Raw genomic sequence first — 18,248 nt, forward strand, 5'->3', positions numbered from 1 at the left:
GGGCAGGAACCATGTTTCTCTTCTCAGAAGGTTACAATCTATTAGCATCGTGGGTCTGCAGACACATGCATAGCAAAGGTAACTAACAATAAAAAAAAGATGGCTTATAGAAAGTACCCTGACAAGGAATAGAGCCATAAGTTCTAGAGGAGATAAGAAGACTCGTACATTGCAAATGGGAATGAAAAAACTGGTACGGCCACTTTGGAAAACAGTCTGATAGTTCCTCAAAAGGTTAAGCATAGAGTTACCATATGACCCAGCAATTCCACTCCTAGGTATATACTCAAGAGAAATGAAAACATATGCTGACACAAAAACTTGTATATGTTCATAGAAGCACTATTCAAAATAGCCAAAAAGTGGGAACAACCCAGATATCCACCAACTGTAGAGTGGATCAACAAACTTTGTCAAGATGGTGTGAAGTAAAAGAAGTCAGTTACAAAAGACTACATATTGCATGATTCCTTTCATATGAAATGTGCAGAATAGGCAAATCTATAGAGACAAAAAGGGGATTAATGCTCGTCTAGGGCTGGGAGGAGCACGGAACAGTAGGAACGGGGAATGACTGGAAAAGGATACGAGGTTTCTTTTTGTGGTGATGAAAATGTTCTAAAGTTGATGGTGGTGATGGTTGCACAACTTAGTGAATATACCAACAACCATTGAACTGTACTTAAGAAAAGGAAAGACATCATGGAGGTGGAGAGATTTGGGTTCACAAACAAATGATGTGAAAAGCAGAGGCAGTGTGTTGTAGTGAATCAACAAATCCTTTCGTCGGGCACAGCTGACGTTGAATCCTGCTCTGCTGCTTGGTCGAGTTACCCTCCCTAAGTCTGTATCCTCACCTAAAAAGTGAATATATTAATATACTTATTCCAGAGGATTCGTGTGATGACAAATTAGATAATACGTTTAAAATATTTAGCCCAATTCCAGGCACATAGCAAGTGCTCAATAAATACTTGTTTTTATAAATCTGTTTAATACTGAATATTGGATTAAGTGGGACAGAGGGAGCATGTAGATATATCAATGAAAACTCTCAGAAACTCATCTGAAGGTTCTAGCAGAAAGAGATGAGACACAAAATGATACAAAGATAACTGTATGTATTCAGTTTAAGAAACATTTATTAAATTCTTTCTTCTAATCACTAGACACTGTGCTAGGTTGCAGGATATACAATGATAAAGGAGAAGTAGACTAAGACATATACAAATGACTTGGAACAGAATTTGCTTGTATGTAGGTGACTTACTGTATAATAAAGCAGTGATCTAGTAAAAAAAAGAAAAAAAAAAGCTATACAACTGAGAAGTGGTCCTTGACTTGGTGGTCTAGTAGATAGGTAAACAAATATGTGTAAGAAAGCATCAGATTTCCTATAATAGAAATCTGTTTGCTATGCACACAAAGAAGATGGTGGACAGGAAAAAAGGGTGTAGAAGAGGTGACATTCATGCTCAATATTGAAACTGTTCATTAATCACTTGAGCCTGCACTTACTGGAGAACTGATTGTTAGGATTCCTTGCTGACATATTCCACCTCCAGTACAGAGCAGAGATTATTACAGGCTTGAGCCAGTTTTGTTCAATGGAAAGATGAGAAAAATAATGTCCAAAATGTTAAAGTTCAGAACGTTAAAGAATGCCTGTTATACAATGAACATGAATATTCCAGAGACTTATGCTCAAATTCCTAGGTTACTTGTCTTTCTTACTAGACTGTTAACTCCTTGAAGGCAAAGATCTTGAGTGTATCCTGTGCACTCTTGGATTGTCCCAACTTGGCTCAGTAGGGACAGTAAAAAATTGTTATGTAAATTGTTAAATAGATGTTCCCCAAATGCCTCCCATGTCAAAAATGGAAAAATCTTTAACAAATGTCCTGGTAATTGTTTTTCTTTCACATCTATGGACAGTCTGCAATGGACTAAAAAAAAAAAAAAAAATCTATATAACCATGCCTGCTTTCAAATAAAACGGTCAGTTTTGTCATTCTCTCTTTTCTTTAGGAGAAATTATTTGAAGGTTTGGAAAAAAGGGGGTGTCTTGGCAGCTGAAAATTGATTCTCTCTGAAACAGAGATGGCATCTACAAATTGCTGTGATCTGGAGATGAAGACAAGAACATACGTAATTCTAGAGCAGAGCTCTTTGGCTGAAGTCATACAGCAGTGGTCTGGAAAGGCTCTCGGCTTGGGTGCATCCTGGTGCTTTGAGAGTTCCGATACGTCAAGAGGAGATGGAGCAGTTGTCTATTCCACTGTTTCTTGAGCACACGTCAGCATTTAACTCAGTTCCAGTATTTAGAGAACTCTGCTTGGAGGTGGTGAAGAGGATTGTTCCTCTTCTCTGGAACAATCCTACAAAGTCCCGGATGGCAGTGCCAACTCGGGGACGGTTTGATTTGCATGGATTAGATACAGCAAAAGGGCCTGTCATTCAAGGGGAATTAGAAGATGTAACCACCAGGAAGTAGCGCCTGAGTTAACCTCTTTCCCAGGGCAGCGCTCCGATGACCACTCGAGCCAGGCGTGGCGGGCCTGTGAAGATGGGGCCCCCGGGCCCGGCCTCAGCATAGGCACACGTGACGCGGTGTGGGCGTTGAGTGACAGGCGCGGCCTTGGGCGGGCATTGGCGGAAATCAACTTCCGGGGGCAGAGGTGCTGGAAGCCGGGTGGTGCGTGGTACGTGGGCTACCCCAACTCGTGTAGCCGGGGCCCTGGTTCCCCGGGTCTGGGTCGCGCCCGGGTGCACGCGTGCAGGGCTGTGGGTGGCTCACCTGACGGCGTGGGGACGCCAGGTTTCGGCCCCTGCGCTTTGCAGAATCGAATGTTTTCGAAAGCCTACGCACAACTACACGTGACTGTTGTGTCATCGAAGCTCCCACCGAACGTTGACTTTGATCCTTGCCGAGTTTTCACCGATCGCGCCTGGTTTATGTTTCCCCTTCGACTTGGCCAAGTACACCAGGGTAAAAGCTCTACAACGGCCGTCAGTGACATTTCCTTGCCGTTACTTTGGGCCATAGGTTGCAATAAAAGTGGCGTTTCGGGGTGAAAGCAGCAGCCAGTAACTTTCCTACTGGTGAGGCATCCTTCATCCTCTGAATTGCGCCCCCTCTCTCCTCAAAGATGTTTCTTCCATCTGCCCTTGTTGCGTAGTGCGGAGCAAAGCTTTGGACGTGAAACCTATTTTTGTCTTCGCTCGAAGGAGTGGGGACTCTATTAAAAGCAGCGCTGAGTAGGTTTTTTTTTTTTTTTTTTTGGTAGGATGATGTTGCTGCTGCTCCTCTCACTTGCTTCCGTGTTGAGAGTTGGGGCAGATGCTGATTTCCTGGAGGGTAAAGTTCTGGTCACAGCTATAGGTGATTCAGCGGCACCTTAAGAATTCCGGCTCTTTTCCTTCCCTCCCCCTCTGAACTGTGCAGATACTGATGCCCACCTTACTCTCCAAATATTTATCTGGGCGGTAGTTGGATGATGGCTTTTGGACGCAGTTTGGATGTTGCATGGTACTAGAGATTGGGGTGGACTGACGTTTCATCTTGTCATTGGGGTGGGCTAACATTTCACCCCACGGTTTAAGACAAAATACCCAGAATATTTAGTTGGGTGGGGTGACAGGGAGTGGCAATAAATTCGCATTGTTCTCTGCCATCAGAGAGCTGAACACTTCATATCATTTACCTTCTGCTACGATTTCTGTTGCATTAAGGGAATTCGCTGTACTGTACCTGTAAGGTTAATGCAGCGGGGGGATGCCAGGGGAAGTGCACCTGTATGGTGCTGGCTAGCCAGTAAATTGTGTGGTAGAGAATTGCCCTGGTTACAAAGTTTGGTATCCTCCAGGCTGGCTAGGAGGTTCTTCTGTGGGCTGGGAAATCTTATTATGAACAGGTTTCCTAGCAACAGTACAAGCCAAATGGAATAAACATAAAGAAAACAAAGCGATGAAAGTTACAATTTACCTCTTAGCTTTTATTAAATGGAAAAATGTATCTTACTGGAGTGATCAGCTCAAACCTTCTGAGAGCTTTCTGTTTATTTTAATCATCTTGATACTTAATAACAGACAAAAAACTTCAGAAAGTCATCACAGAGAGACAGCTTCTTTTTTTTTTGGTGGCAGTTTAAAAAAGAAAGAAGAAGAAGAAAAGAAAGATGGTTACAAAGTAGCTGGTCTGAAGCTTAAATGGACAAACAGGAATTTGTCTGGTTAGAGGCATTTTATCTTGAACCCCTAGCTATAGATGTAAGATTTGTAAAGTACATAGGATTGTTATGAATAAAGAAAACTATTTGAAGGTTTATTATCTTGCCCTTCATAGCAGAAATTGGGGTGGAAGTACATTAGGGTGGATGGGACTCTTTTAATCAGTAAATTGTAAAGGGCATGTTTAGGTGAGTTGTTTCCAAATTTTAGTTTGTAATCACTGTGCCTCCTTTATCAGTCTGTTACTTGTGACTTTTGGTCTTTCTTGAAACTCATCAAATTTTGTTATTTTTCTGTCTAAACAATGAGAACAATAAAAAAGGCAACTCTCTTTAGAGTAACTCTTTGTATCAATGTGTTTCTTCTTATTTACTATTGATAAATCAATATTTTGATTTCCAGTATTTCTGATTTTTTTGTTTCCCCACTGTTTCTCCCCCACCCAAATACCCATTTAGCTGGGTTTAGCTCATTTAACTTGATGCATATTTTCCAAAAGGGCATGTCCTGTGTCTTTTAAAATGTGGGTTTATTGAGGTATACTTTACAAGTAAAAAAAATCTCGTCTAGTATCTTGTTATTTAAATTCTAACATGCATAATAGTCATGTAACCACTACCACAATCTAGACAAAGAACATTTCTGTCATTCCAAAAAGTTCCCTCATTGCTCCTTTGTAGTTCATTTTCTCCCCTCAGCAGTAGATCTGGCCACCAGTGATTTGTTCGCTGTTCCTATAGCTTTGTCTTTTCTGGAATGTCATATAAATGGACTCCTACTGTGTATAGAACTTGTTTTCTGGTTTCTTTCACGTAATGCTTTTGTGATTCATCCATTTTAGTGCATGTATCAGTGCTTTGTTCTTTTTTTATTGCTGAGTGCTATTTCATTGTCTGGCTATATCACAATTTGTTTATCTATTCACCAGTTGGACATTTAGGTCGTTTCCAGTTTTTGGCATTTAGGAATGAAGCTGCTGTAAACGTTCATGTACAGTTCTTTGTACATTCATCTACCGGTCTCTGTGTAGAGATATGCTTTCATTTCTTTTTGTTAAATATTTAGGAGTAGGATTCTTTGATCATGTGGCAAATGTTTGTTTAACTTCTTAAGAAATTACCAAACTATTTTACAAGATAGCTGTTTCATTTTACATCCTTACCAGCAATGTTTGATGGTTCCATTTGCTCCACATCCTGGTCAGCATTTGTCATTTTACTTTTAATCTTAGCTATACTAATAGGTATTTAGTGCTATCTCATTGATGTTTTAATTTAAATTTTCCTGTCAACTGATATGTTGAGCATCTTTTCATGTGCTCATTTGCTATCATTTGCTATCTGTATGTCTTCTTTGGTGAAGTTATCTGTTCAAATCTTTGGTCTATTTTCTTAGTGAGTTGTAAGAATTTTGTATAGTCTGGATACAATTCCTTTATCATATATATGTTCACAAATATTTTCTTTCAGTCTGTGCTTTGTCTTTTTAGTTTCTTAACAGTATCTTTCAAAGAGCTGAAGTTGTAAATTTTGAAGAAGTCCAGTTTATCATTTTTTTCTTTTATGATTTGTGCTTTTGCGTCCTACCTAGAAAAATTTGACTAACCCAAAGTTATAAAGATTTATTTTTTTAAAAGTGTGTTTTCTTCTAGAACTTTTATAGTTTTGTATTTTACCTTTAGGTCTGTGATCTGTTTTGATCAATTTTTTCTTCATTTTTCTATGTGGTGCAAGATATGGGTCAAAGTTCTTTTTCTCTTGCCCTTTCTTTTTTTGTGTATTGACACCCAATTTGTCCAGCACCACTTACTGAAAGGACTATCCTTACTATCCTTTCTTCAGTAAATTTTCTTGGCACCTTTGTCAAAAATCAATTGACTCTGTATGTGTAGATCTGTTCCTGGACTCTCTATTCTCTTCCATTGTTCTATGTGTCTCTCCTTTGGCCCAAACTACAACGTCTTCATTAATGTAAATTAAAAAAAAAAATTTATTATTTATTTTTGGCTGCATTGGGTCTTCGTTGCTGCACACGGGCTTTCTCTAGTTGCAGCAAGAGGGGGTTACTCTTCGTTGCCATGTGCAGCCTTTTCATCGCAGTGACTTCTCTTGTTGCAGAGCACGGGCTCTAGGCATGCGGACTTCAGTAGTTGTTGGCACGCAGGCTCAGTAGTTGTGGCACACGGGCTTAGTTGCTCCACAGCATATGGAATCTTCCCGGACCAGAGCTCGAACCCGTGTCCCCCTGCATTGGCAGGTGGATTCTTAACCCATGCCCCACCAGGGAAGTCCCTATTAATGTAATTTTATAGTATGTCTTGAAATTAGGAAGTCTGAGTCTTCCAGCTTACTTTTTGTGTGTGTTTGTTTTGGGTATCCTAGCTCCCTTTCTTTCCATGTACATTTTTAGAATCAGCCTATTCTATAAAAAAGCATCCTGGGATTTTGACTGGATGCACTGAAGTTATAGTTTTATATGGAGAGAATTGACATCTTAATGTTGTTAAGATGTTAATAAAGTCTTTGATTTTTCTCATTAACGTTTTAAAGCTTTCAGCATAATAATTTTGCACATATTTGTGCAAAATGTTATATTTATGTCTAAGTGCTTCATGTTATTTGGTGCTGTTGTAAATGGTGATCTTTTAAAAAATTTCAGTTTCCAATTATTTATATAAATAAATTGATATTTTATATTGACCTTGAATTCTCAACCTTGTTAATAAATTCAATTACCCTAGTAGCTTTTGTAGACTCATTGGGATTGTCTATGTAGACAATCTTGTCTGCCAGTAGAGACAGTTTTAGTTCATATTTTCCTGTTTGCCTTTTATTTCATTTTCTTGTCTCGTTGCACTGGCTAGGACTTTCAGTGTGATGTTAGACGGAACAAGTAAGAGCTGACATCCTTGCCTTGTTTTTCTTAGTGGGGAAGGGGAAGGCATGTAATCTTTTACCATTAAGTAGTTAGCTATAGGTTTTTTTGTAAGTACAGTTCTCATCAGATTGAGGAAGTTTTCTTTAGCTTCTTGTTCACTGACATTTTTTTAAAAATCATAAATGAATACTGTATTTTTTTTTGATTGTGGAAATCATAGTTGATTACAGTAGAAAATTGGGAAATAATCCTATAAAGAAAAGAGTTAATCCATTTCCATTAATATGAGATAATTCCTGCTATATTTTGCTGGCTTTTTTTTGTTTTTTGCGGACATTTAAAAAACAAAATTGTAAATATTGTCTTACAGTTTTTTCTTTTTGCTAGGCTTACACTGAGTGCTTACTACATCATGAATTTTTGGAGAACTTGATTTGTATGTTCTTGATTTGTAGTTAGGATAGTTGTTTTCCTCAGAATTAATATTAAATCTTTGTGCATAACTCTGATAAAATTTTTTAAATTGATTTTTAAAAACATGGTTATTACTCAAAGTGTATGAAATTTTTTCAGATTCTTAATATACACTGCCTCTTTGTTTTATTTTATATTCCTAGAATTTGTCCTCCAGACTATGTAATAAATTTTAGAGCAAAATGTGGCAGTCAGTATCATTGACTTTTTGTGCATCACTTTATGGTAGAATCCTAGAATTTCAGAAACTCAGTTCCTTAGATTTTATCCAGTTTAAATCATTTATTTTATAGGTTTAGCATGTGGACTAAGTAAATGGCTTTTCCATCCACATTATTATTTTGCTGTCAGTGATCTAGATAGAATTCCTGATGCATTTTGTGTAATGTAAAATACTCATGTTTTTCTTTTGATAAGGATTGTAGAAATCTTTGTGTCCAGCATCATGCAGTAACCCTTTATGTGTGTTGTTTTATTGAATTCCAACCAGAACCTTTTGAGGTAGGTACTATTTTTCCCATTTCATAGATGAGGAAACTGAGTCTCAGACAAGTGAGCAAAGTTATTTATGGTTGTATTAACAGTGAGTGGTAGAGCTGGAGTTTGATCACAAGTCTTCTTGAATTGCTTTTATTTGTAGGCTATAATGCCAATGTAGAGTTTACGTAAGCATTTTGTATGTAGTCTGCTTACTCTGGATCTGTCTTCTAATTTTAATTCTTAGAATAAACTCATTAAGCAATTTAGTAAATCAACATGAGACAGTATCAGTTAATTCTAAAATATTTACCCAAATTTCTGTCCTTTTATATTGTCTAATTTTAAATTGTTTTAAGTATTTCTTGACCTGTATCCTCTTCCCTTCCCTGTCAAATCCCCAGTAAGTGGTACAAAGACTGTTGTTAGCTATATGCTGTAGAGTTTTACTTAAAGAATTAGAGATACATTTATTGTCACTAGCAGAGAATACAATAATTTTAAAATTTTGAAATTAGAAGATTTTTTAAAAGTTACAGGTTTAATAGATGAAAATCAGAAATAATGTTAGCTACTTTAAAATGCAACATGTTATAGTTGTAGTAAACCTTCTTACCTTAGAAGGGTATGAACATGTTGGTATTTATGTAATGCAGTTGAACACATATACTCATATAGATTAACTATATCAGTGAAATAACCACTATTTTGTAAAGTGTGGAATCACTTTTTCCTGGTATTCAGAGAAGGCTGACTTTCTTCTCCCTTTGCCAGCCTTGCTAACATAGACCATGTGCATCTCCTACCAAAAGTGGGCACGGATAACGAAGAGGCCAGCCAAATTGCCTTTTATTTTGTGTTCCATCTTGTGGTGAAAGAGGGTCTACATGATCATTTCAAGATGCTTTACTTTTGTATTATAAGAATTCAGAACATCTGCAACTGTAGTAAAGACAGTGCTGCGGTATTATGCAAGATGCATTCATCTAAAAGTATGCTTCACTGATAGGGGCTTATATGAATATTACTAAAAAACTACATTTTGGATGAATGAAAATCAGATTTTTGACTGACTTACAGACTTTTATAAAATGGATGCTCCAAACCTTGGGTTGTTTATAGTATACCATTCTGCATATTGATTATGAAATATTCAGTTATCCTTGATACATTACTGGTGTGCAAAATTTTACTTGTGTCTTTGAATCTAAGGCATGTCGTGTAGTCAGTACCTAGTTGGATCATGCTTTTTATTCATTCTGCAAATTTCTGCTGTTTGATTACAGTGTTTAACCCCTGTGTATTTTTTTTTTTTTTTTTTTGCGGTACGCGGGCCTCTCACTGTTGCGGAGCACAGGCTCCGGACGCGCAGGCTCAGCCGCTCCGCGGCATGTGGGATCCTCCCAGACCGGGGCACGAACCCGTGTCGCCTGCATCAGCAGGCAGACTCTCAACCACTGTGCCACCAGGGAAGCCCAACCCCTGTGTATTTAATATAATTGCTGATACTTGTTGAGTTTCTTGGATGTGTAGGTTAATGTTTTTCATCAAATTTGTGAAAATTTCAAGCATTCTTTTATTTATTTATTTATTTTTTGTGGGTACGCGGGCCTCTCACTGTCGTGGCCTCTCCCGTTGCGGAGCACAGGCTCTGGATGCGCAGGCTCAGCGACCATGGCTCATGGGCCCAGCCGCTCCACGGCATGTGGGATCATCCCGGACCGGGGCACGATCCCGGGTCCCCTGCATCGGCAGGTGGACTCTCAACCACTGCGCCACTAGGGAAGCCCTCTTTTATTTATTTTTAAATTTGTTTATTTTATTCCTTTTGGCTGCATTGGGTCTTTGTTGCTGTGCGTGGGCTTTCTCTAGTTGTGGTGAGCAGGGGCTACTCTTCGTTGTGGTGCGTGGGCTTCTCATTGTGGTGACTTCTCTTGTCGGGGAGCATGGGCTCTAGGAGTGTGGGCTTCCGTAGTTGTGGCACGTGGGCTCAGTAGTTGTGACTTGTGGGCTCTAGAGCACAGGCTCAGTAGTTGAAGCACACAGGCTTAGTTGCTCTGCGGCATGTGGGATCTTCCCAGACCAGGGCTTGAACCCGTGTCCCCTGTATTGGCCACTGCGCCACCAAGGAAGCCCCTCTAGCATTATTTCTTGAGGTAGTTATTCTGCCCCTTTCTTTCTCTCCTCTTTTTCTGGAACTCTCATCATGCTTATGCATATGTTGGTATTCCTGATGGTTATCCACAGGTTTTGATACTTTGTTTATTTTTCTTTATTCTTTTTTCTTTCTGTTCCTCAAACTGGATAATCTCAATTGACCTATTTTCAGATTCACTGATTCTTTCTTCTGTCAACTCAGGATTTGCTGTTGAGGCCTTCTAGTGAATTTTTTATTTCAGTCAGTGAACTTTTCAACTCTAGATTTATATATTTTATTTTTATAATTCCTATCTTTTCATTAGTACTCTATATTTTATGAGACTGTTATTATACTTTAGTTATTTAGGCATAGTTTCCTTTAGTGATTTGAGACTACATGTTTGAACATATTTAAAGTAGTTGATTTTAATGTCTTTGTCTAAGTCTATAATGTCTGAGTTTCCTCATGAGCAAATTTTTATTGACTGCCGGTTTTCTGCTCTGTGTGTGGACTATACTTCCTTGTTTCTTTGCATGTCTCATAATTTTTGTTGAAAACTAGATATTTATAAATATATGTGTATATATATATTTTTAATATATTTTACATGTAACATGGCAACTCTGGAAATCAGAAATTCCTCTCCTCCCCAGAGTTTTTTATTGTTGCTGTTTTTGTTGCTATTTTTGCTGTCTTGTTTAGTGACTTGGTGAACTCTTTTTGTAAACTCTGTATTCTTTGTCTTGTATGGCCACTTGGAATTATTAGCAGTTATATTATGCCAGTTCATTTTATATAATTGGGTCAATTTACATAGAGGAAATCTTTAGTTAGGGCTTGTGAATTATGATTAAAAAGTTCATTGATTATCAAAATGATTACAAAAAGTAAGAAAACATTTATTGACTGCTTACCGTGTGCTATGTCTGAACATGTTACTTGGTTAATGGGATTATCAGACAACCAGAAGCCCAGGTTTGTTTGTTTTTTTTTTTAATTTGGTGAAAATCTCTAGACTTGTACTTGTGGGGTTTTAATGCCTTAGTAATCAAAAGTAGCTGGACTTATTTTTTTCCCTAGCATTTAACTCGCTGGCTTAGCATCTTGTCATCTTGTACTACCTGAGAGTCATAATTGAGAATATTATTTTCAGTGCTGTAGAAGACATTGGGATGATTCAAACAGTTGATAAGAACATGGGGTTAAAATGTAGAAATACTTATACACAACTAATGGAACTTAAGTAAATAAGACTTACTGTGTCAGTGCCATCACCTAATAGCTAGCATTTTTTGGATTTGGTTATATATTTACTCAGTAGAGAAATAATATCAGTTGACATTTCTGTAGGATCCTGGCACTATGGCATATAAAAAAGTTGGGAGTGCTTGGATTGCCTTGTGGGAAAACTTTGGATTTTTAGCTAATGGCTTAGTTAATCTTCATAATAGTGCAGAGGAAAAGTCTTTCAAATATTGCTCAGAAATGGTCAGATTTGTCAGGAATGTACCCAATAATAGAGGGAAAGGAGAACTTTGTGTGCTTCAGATATGCTTTTTTCCTTTTTTTTTCCCCACATGCACACTTAACTATGTTTTGGATGAATTAGAGTCTATATACGTTAGAAATCTTTTATAGATAAAATTGGTAGTCAATTACTTATTATGTATGGAAGTGAAAAAAAAAATTACAAGTTAGGATCAGATGAAAAAAATGATCCTGCTGAGGATACTGGTACTTTACTTCAGGAAGAAATGAAAATTAGTGGTCAGGACAGTTTTATATTATCTTAGAAAAATGTGAGCAAGCAAGTCCTTTATGTGTTTCTCTGGTAAACAAGTCTGTTTCCTGTTAAAGGGCACTGTTAGCAGATGAAGACCTTTGATAGGTGCATAAACAAGGATTTAATAACTGTCAAACTAAGTTAATGAAAGTAAAATAATGGACAACTGAACTATGGTGAGAAGCAAAATTCAATTCAATAGAAATCTATATTTCAGGTTCCTATACTAGGCACTGGAGGATACAGAAATAAATGTCACTTGGTTTTCAAGGACCTCACAGTCAAGTAGGTGAGAGTTATATAAACTGATACATTATAGGGAGAGCACTGATTGGGAAGGAATGGGATCCTGAAAGTTAGGAGTGTGTGGGAAGAGATGAAGCTAGAGACATCGAGCCCCTGAATTTTGATGAGTATTTTTTGCCAGTGGGAGCATCCTTCCCGCCCTCAGTGGTAGTGGCCTCTCTACCCACAGTGGCAGCTACTTCCTCACTCCCAGTGGGAGTAGCCTCTCCACCCGTGTCTGAGATCTGAGGGGATTAATTCTGCATTAATGGCAGCCCCTGAGGCAGTTGCCAGGCAAGACAATGCTGATCTCCTCAGGACCTGTCCCCAACACTTTTCTTTGCTTCTAGATCTATGACTAGACTGAAATCTCGGCAGGCTTCTAAAGGTGAGGTACAAAGTGTGACTCATGGGGAAATGTACTATACCGCAAAAGAACTACTTGAACTTTCTAATTTATCCAGACAGATTCAGGGAACATGTGTGGGAATGGATACTAAAGGTGCAGCATAATCATGAAAAGAACGTAAAGTTGGACCAGGCAGAATTTATTGATATGGGCTCACTAAGCAGAGATTCTCCATTTAGTGTGGTGGTTTGGCTGAAATATGGACCAAAAGGTGGCTCACAGTGAGTGAGCTGCAAATGCTGGGCCTACCTGTCTTGGTTTACTGTAGAGGAAGGGAATCAAGGGCTTAGGGAGATTGGAATGTTAGAGTGGATTTGTCATTTAGGAAGTGCTCACCCAAACTGGGAGGGTCCAGAAGACATAGCTTCTACCAATATTATGAGATAAATCGTGAGGTGAGCCCTGGCATCCTTGGCGAGCTCTGTGATACTTCAGTAGGGCATGCAGTCACTGAACTGGGAAACCTAAATGCAATGGGAGTAAATGAATTCCAGGGTGGCAGGGACTGAGTAATGACATCCATCTGTCAAAGGCAAGGTGAGCGTGGTTTGGGCAGCAGAGTCAAAGTGGCAATTAGAATAGTCTGATTTAGGCAGAACAATGGTGTTGGCTAGTTGATCATGGTGTTCCTAGAAGTGAAATAGATAGGAAGCCTACTAAATTCTTACTTGATCTGTATAAGCAGAAAAGTTCTAGGTCAAGTGAACCGAAGTCTAGCCTGAATCAGAAAAAACAGAGAGACATGACCCATCAATCAATTCTGAGACTTGAATTTTTACAGACCTAGAACCCCTTGAATGAAGAGGAGGCAGGGTTCCCTTGAGGAAGGACGCTGGTACATTGCCAAAATTTACTGTCAGTCTTTCTGTCAGCCCTTCTAAAGGGCTCTGTGGCCTTTCATCATGGTAATTGTGCATTGGGGAAAAGGAAATAATCACACCTTTCAAGGACTGCTGGATACTGGCTCTGAATTGACGCTAGTTCCATGGCACCCAAGTTGTCCCTTTGGTCCATCGTCAGAATAGGGGCTTATGGAGGTCAGGTAATCAATGAAGTTTTAGCTCAGGTCTGTCTCACAGTGGGCCCAGTGGGTCCTCAAATCCATCCTGTAGTTATATCTCCAGTTCCAGAATGCATAATTGGAATAGATACAGTCAGCAGCTATCACAGTCCCCACATTGGTTATCTGACCAGTGGAGTGAAGGTGATTATGGTGAGAAAGGTCAAATGGGAGCCACTAGAATTGCTTCAACCTAAGAAAAGAGTAAACCAAAAGCATTATCTCATATCTAGGGGGATTGCAGATATTAGTGCCACCATCAAGGACATGAAACATGCAGCGTTGGTGATTCCCACCACTTCTGCATTCATCTGATCTGTTTGGCCTGTGCAGAAGACCAGATGGATCTTAGAGAATGACAGTGGATTATTGTAAGCTTAACCAGGTGGTGATTCCAATTGCAGCTGCCATATATAGTTTTATTGCTTGAGTAGATTAACACATCCCCTGATGACTTGTATGCAGCTATTGGTCTGGCAGATGCGTTTGTCTCCATCTCTGTCAGCAAGGTCCAACTGAAATAGTTTGCTTTCAGCTGGCAAGGCCAGCAGTACACCTTCACTGTCCTACCTCAGCCCTACGTCATAATTTAGTTTGTGTGGATCTGTATCACTTTTCTCTTTCACAAGATATCATCACACCGGTCCATTAAATTGAGGATATTATGTTGACTGGACCTAGTGAGCAAGAAGCAGCAACTTCTCTAGACTTAGTAGTAAGACATTTTAGTGTCAGAGAGTAGGAAACAAATCTGATAAAAGCTAAGGGTCCTTCTACCTCAGTGAAATTTCTGGGGGTCTAGCGGTGTGAGGTATCTTGAGATATCCCTTCTAAGGTTAAGACAAGGATAAGTTGTTGCATCTGGGCCTTCCTGCAACCAAGAAAGAGGCACAACATCTAGTGGGTCTCTCTGGATTTTAGAGACAACATATTCCTCATTTAGGGTGTGTTACTCTGGCACATTTACTGAGTGACTCAAAAAGCTGCTAGTTTTGAGTGGGACCCAGAATAAGAGAAGACTCTGCCACAGATCCAGGCTGCTGTGCAAGCTGCTCTGTCACTTGGGCCATATGTTCCAACAGACCTAGCAGTCCTTGAAGTGTCCGTGGCAGATAGGGATGCTGTTTGGAGCTTTTGGCAGGTTCCTTTAGGAGAATCAGAGTGTAGGCCCTTAGGATTTTGGACCAAAACCCTGCCATCCTCTGTGGATAACTGTGCCTCTTGAGAAGCAGCTGTTGGCCTACACTTGGGCCTTAGAGACTGATTGCATAACCATGGGCCTCCAAGTTACCATGTGACCTTAGCTGCCCATCATGAAGTGAGTGTTATCTGACCCACCAAGCCATAAAGTTGGGCACGTGACACAGCAGCACTCCATCATCAAGTGGAAGTGGAATATATCTGATCAGGCCCGAGCAGGCCCTGGAGGCACAGATAAGTTGAAGAAGTGGCCCAAATGTCCATGGGCCCTACTCTGCTACAGCGTGTTCTTTTTCCAGACTGCACCTCTGGCTTCATGGGAAGTTTGCTAACATCAGTTCACAGAAGAGAAGACTCAGGCCTGTTATATAGATGCTTTTGCATGATATGCAGGCAGCACCAGAAAGTGAATGGCTGCAGCCCTACAGCCCCTTTCTGGGACATCCCTGAAGGATAGTGGTGAAGGGATATCCTCCCAGTGGGCAGAACTTCAGGCAGTGCACCTGGTTGTTCACTTTGCTTGGAAGGTCAAATGGCCAGACATACAATTGTGTACTGATTCATGGCTTATGACCAATGGTTTGGCTGGATGGTTAGGGACTTGGGAGAAACATGGTTGGAAAATTGGTGACAAGGAAATTTGGGGAAAAGGTGTGGATAGACCTCTTTGAATGGGCAAAAAATGTGAAGATATTTGTGTACCATGTGAATGCTCACTAAAGAGTGATCTCAGCAGAGGAAGATTTTAGTAATCAAGTGGATAGGATGACTCACTCATTCTGTGGATACCAGTCAGCCTCTTTCCCCTGTCACCGCTGTCATTGCCTCGTGAGCTCATAAGCAAAGTGGCCATGCTGGCAGCGATGGAGGTTACACATAGGCTAAGCAACAGACTTCCACTCATCAAGGCCAACCTGGCTATGGCCACTGCTGAGTGCCCAGTCTGTCGTCAGCAGAGACTAACACTGAATCCTTGATATGGCACCATTCTTTGGGGTGATTAGCCAGCTAAGTGGAGGCAGGTTGGTTATACTAAACTACTCCCATAATTGAAGTGGCAGTGATTTGTTCTTGCTGCAGTAGATGTTTACTTTGGATATGGACTTGCCTTCCCTGCGTGCAGTGCTTCTGCCAAAACTGTCATCTCTGGACTTATAGAATGCCTCATTCACCACGTACTATTCCACATAGCATTTCTTCTGATCCAGGAACTCACTTCACAGCAAGAGAAGTGCAGCAGTGGGCCCATGTTCATGGAATTCATTGGTCTTATCTTGTTTCCTGCTATCCTGAAGAAGCTGGCTTGACAGAATGGTGGAATGGTCTTTTGAAGACTAAGTTATGGTGCCAGCAAGGTGTCAGTATCTTGCAGGACTGGTGCAAGGTTCTCCACAAGGTTGTATATACTTTGAATTAGCATACAGTATATGGTGCTGTTTCTTCCATAGCCAGGGTCACAGGTCCAAGAATCAAGGGGTGGAAATGGAAGTGGCACCATTCACTATTACCTCTAGTGAGCCACTAGCAAAACTTTGGTTCCTGTTTCTATGACTTTCTGCTCTGCTGGCCTATAGGTCTTAGTTCCAAAGGGAGGAATGCTTCCACCAGAAGACACAGTGATTCCACTGAATTGGAAATTAAGACTACTGCCCAGCCACTTTGGACTCCTCATACCTCTGAATCAACAGGCAAAGAAGGGAGTTGCTGTGCTGGCTGGGGTGACTGATCCTGACTACCAAGGGGATATTGGACTACTGTTCCACAATGGAGGTAAGGAAGAGTGTGTCTGAAATGCAGGAGATTTTTTTAGGGCATCTCAATATTATCATGCCCTGTAATTAAAGTCAATGGAAAACTAAAACAACCCAATTGAGGGAGGACTACTGATGGCCCAGAACCCTCAGGAATGAGGATTTGGGTAACTCCACGAGGTAAAGAACCATGACCAGCTGAAGTGCTTGCTGAAGATGAAAGGAATACAGAATGGGTAATGGAAGAAGGCAGTTATAAATACCAGCTACAACCATTTGACCAGTTACAGAAATGAGGACTGTAATAGTCATGAGTATTTCTTCCGTATTTTGCTATGAATATGTGTGTGTGTATGGCAATATATATGTAAACTATCTTTGCTTTTTTCCTCTCTTAACCACTTATCATGTAACATAAAATGCATTAGGTGTATATCATAGTATTTTAAGTATTATTAACTTTACAGCATAGTATTTAAATTTTGGGATATCAAGGAGTAGAGTAAATATCACTCAAGGACTTTACCTCCTCTTCTGGAGAAGAGGTTAGTGTGTTTCCAGTTGTACATAGGATAGCTATATCACATTTTATGACCTTGGTATAAAAGAATTATGTCCTTATTTGGAGATTAAGTATGGTTTAAGAGATGAGTATGGGTGCCAAGTAGACAAGGGGTAGACTTGTGATGGTTAATTTTAGGACCGTGGGGTGCCCACATAGTTGATCAAACTTTATTCTGAAGGTGTTTGTGAGATTAGCATTCGAATTACTAGACAGAGTAAAGCAGATTGCCCTCATCCAATCATTTGAAGACCTGAATAGAACAAAAAGCTGAGTAAGATGGAACTTCTGCCTGATTGCTTGACTGGGACATTGGTCTTCTCCTGCACTTGGACTGGGACTCTTTGGATGCAGACTGGAACCGCACCATGCGTTCTGGGTTTCCAGCTTGCCAACTGCAGATCTTGGGACTTCTTAGCCTCTATAATCTTACAAGCCAGTTCCTATTAATCTAGTTCCCTCTCTCTCTCTCTCTCTCTCTCTCTCTCTCTGTCTCTTTATATGTATATACGTGTGTATATATGTATGTAGTGTATAGGTACATATATAAAATATAAAATTATTAAAATTATATACTATTATAAAAATAATAGTTACAAAGCTAATCAAAACAGTATGGTACTGGCACAAAAATGGAAACAGAGATCAGTGGGACAGGTTAGAAAGCCCAGAAATAAACCCACGCACCTGTGGTCAATTAATCTACAACAGAGGAGGCAAGAATATACAAGAAAAGACAGTCTCTTCATTAAGTGGTGCTGGGAAAACTGGACAACTGCATGTAAAAGAATGAAATTAGAACATTCTTTAACACCATAACAAAAATAAACTCAAAATGGATTAAAGACCTAAATGTAAGGCTGGATACTGTAAAACAGAGGAAAACGTAGGCAGAACACTCTTTGACATAAATCACAGTAGTATCTTTTTGGATCCACCTCCAAAAGGTAATGAAAATAAAAACAAAAATAAACAAATGGAACCTAATTAAACTCAAAAG

The 18,248-nt window shown here is 39.6% G+C and overlaps 1 protein-coding gene and 1 pseudogene across 3 annotated transcripts in view; both read left to right on the forward strand.

Moving 5' to 3' along the window:
• Positions 1 to 2,257: 2,257 nt before the first annotated feature.
• Positions 2,258 to 16,991, forward strand: LOC112391737 (uncharacterized; annotated as a pseudogene).
• CCDC91 (coiled-coil domain containing 91) overlaps positions 2,836 to 18,248 on the forward strand; it is a 378,567-nt gene continuing 363,154 nt past the window's right edge. Inside the window, exon 1 of one of the 3 annotated variants that reach the window (XM_024733359.1) lies at positions 2,836 to 3,102. The gene's annotated coding sequence lies outside the window, so the exon portion shown is untranslated. Of the gene's footprint in view, positions 3,103 to 16,637; positions 16,706 to 18,248 lie in introns of those variants that run through there. The other 2 variants (XM_024733361.1, XM_024733360.1) reach the window with 2 other exon arrangements.

The sequence above is a fragment of the Neophocaena asiaeorientalis genome, unplaced genomic scaffold (genome assembly GCF_003031525.2).
Source record: "Neophocaena asiaeorientalis asiaeorientalis breed wild unplaced genomic scaffold, Neophocaena_asiaeorientalis_V1.1 scaffold150, whole genome shotgun sequence".
In the NCBI taxonomy this organism is placed as follows: Eukaryota; Metazoa; Chordata; class Mammalia; order Artiodactyla; family Phocoenidae; genus Neophocaena; species Neophocaena asiaeorientalis.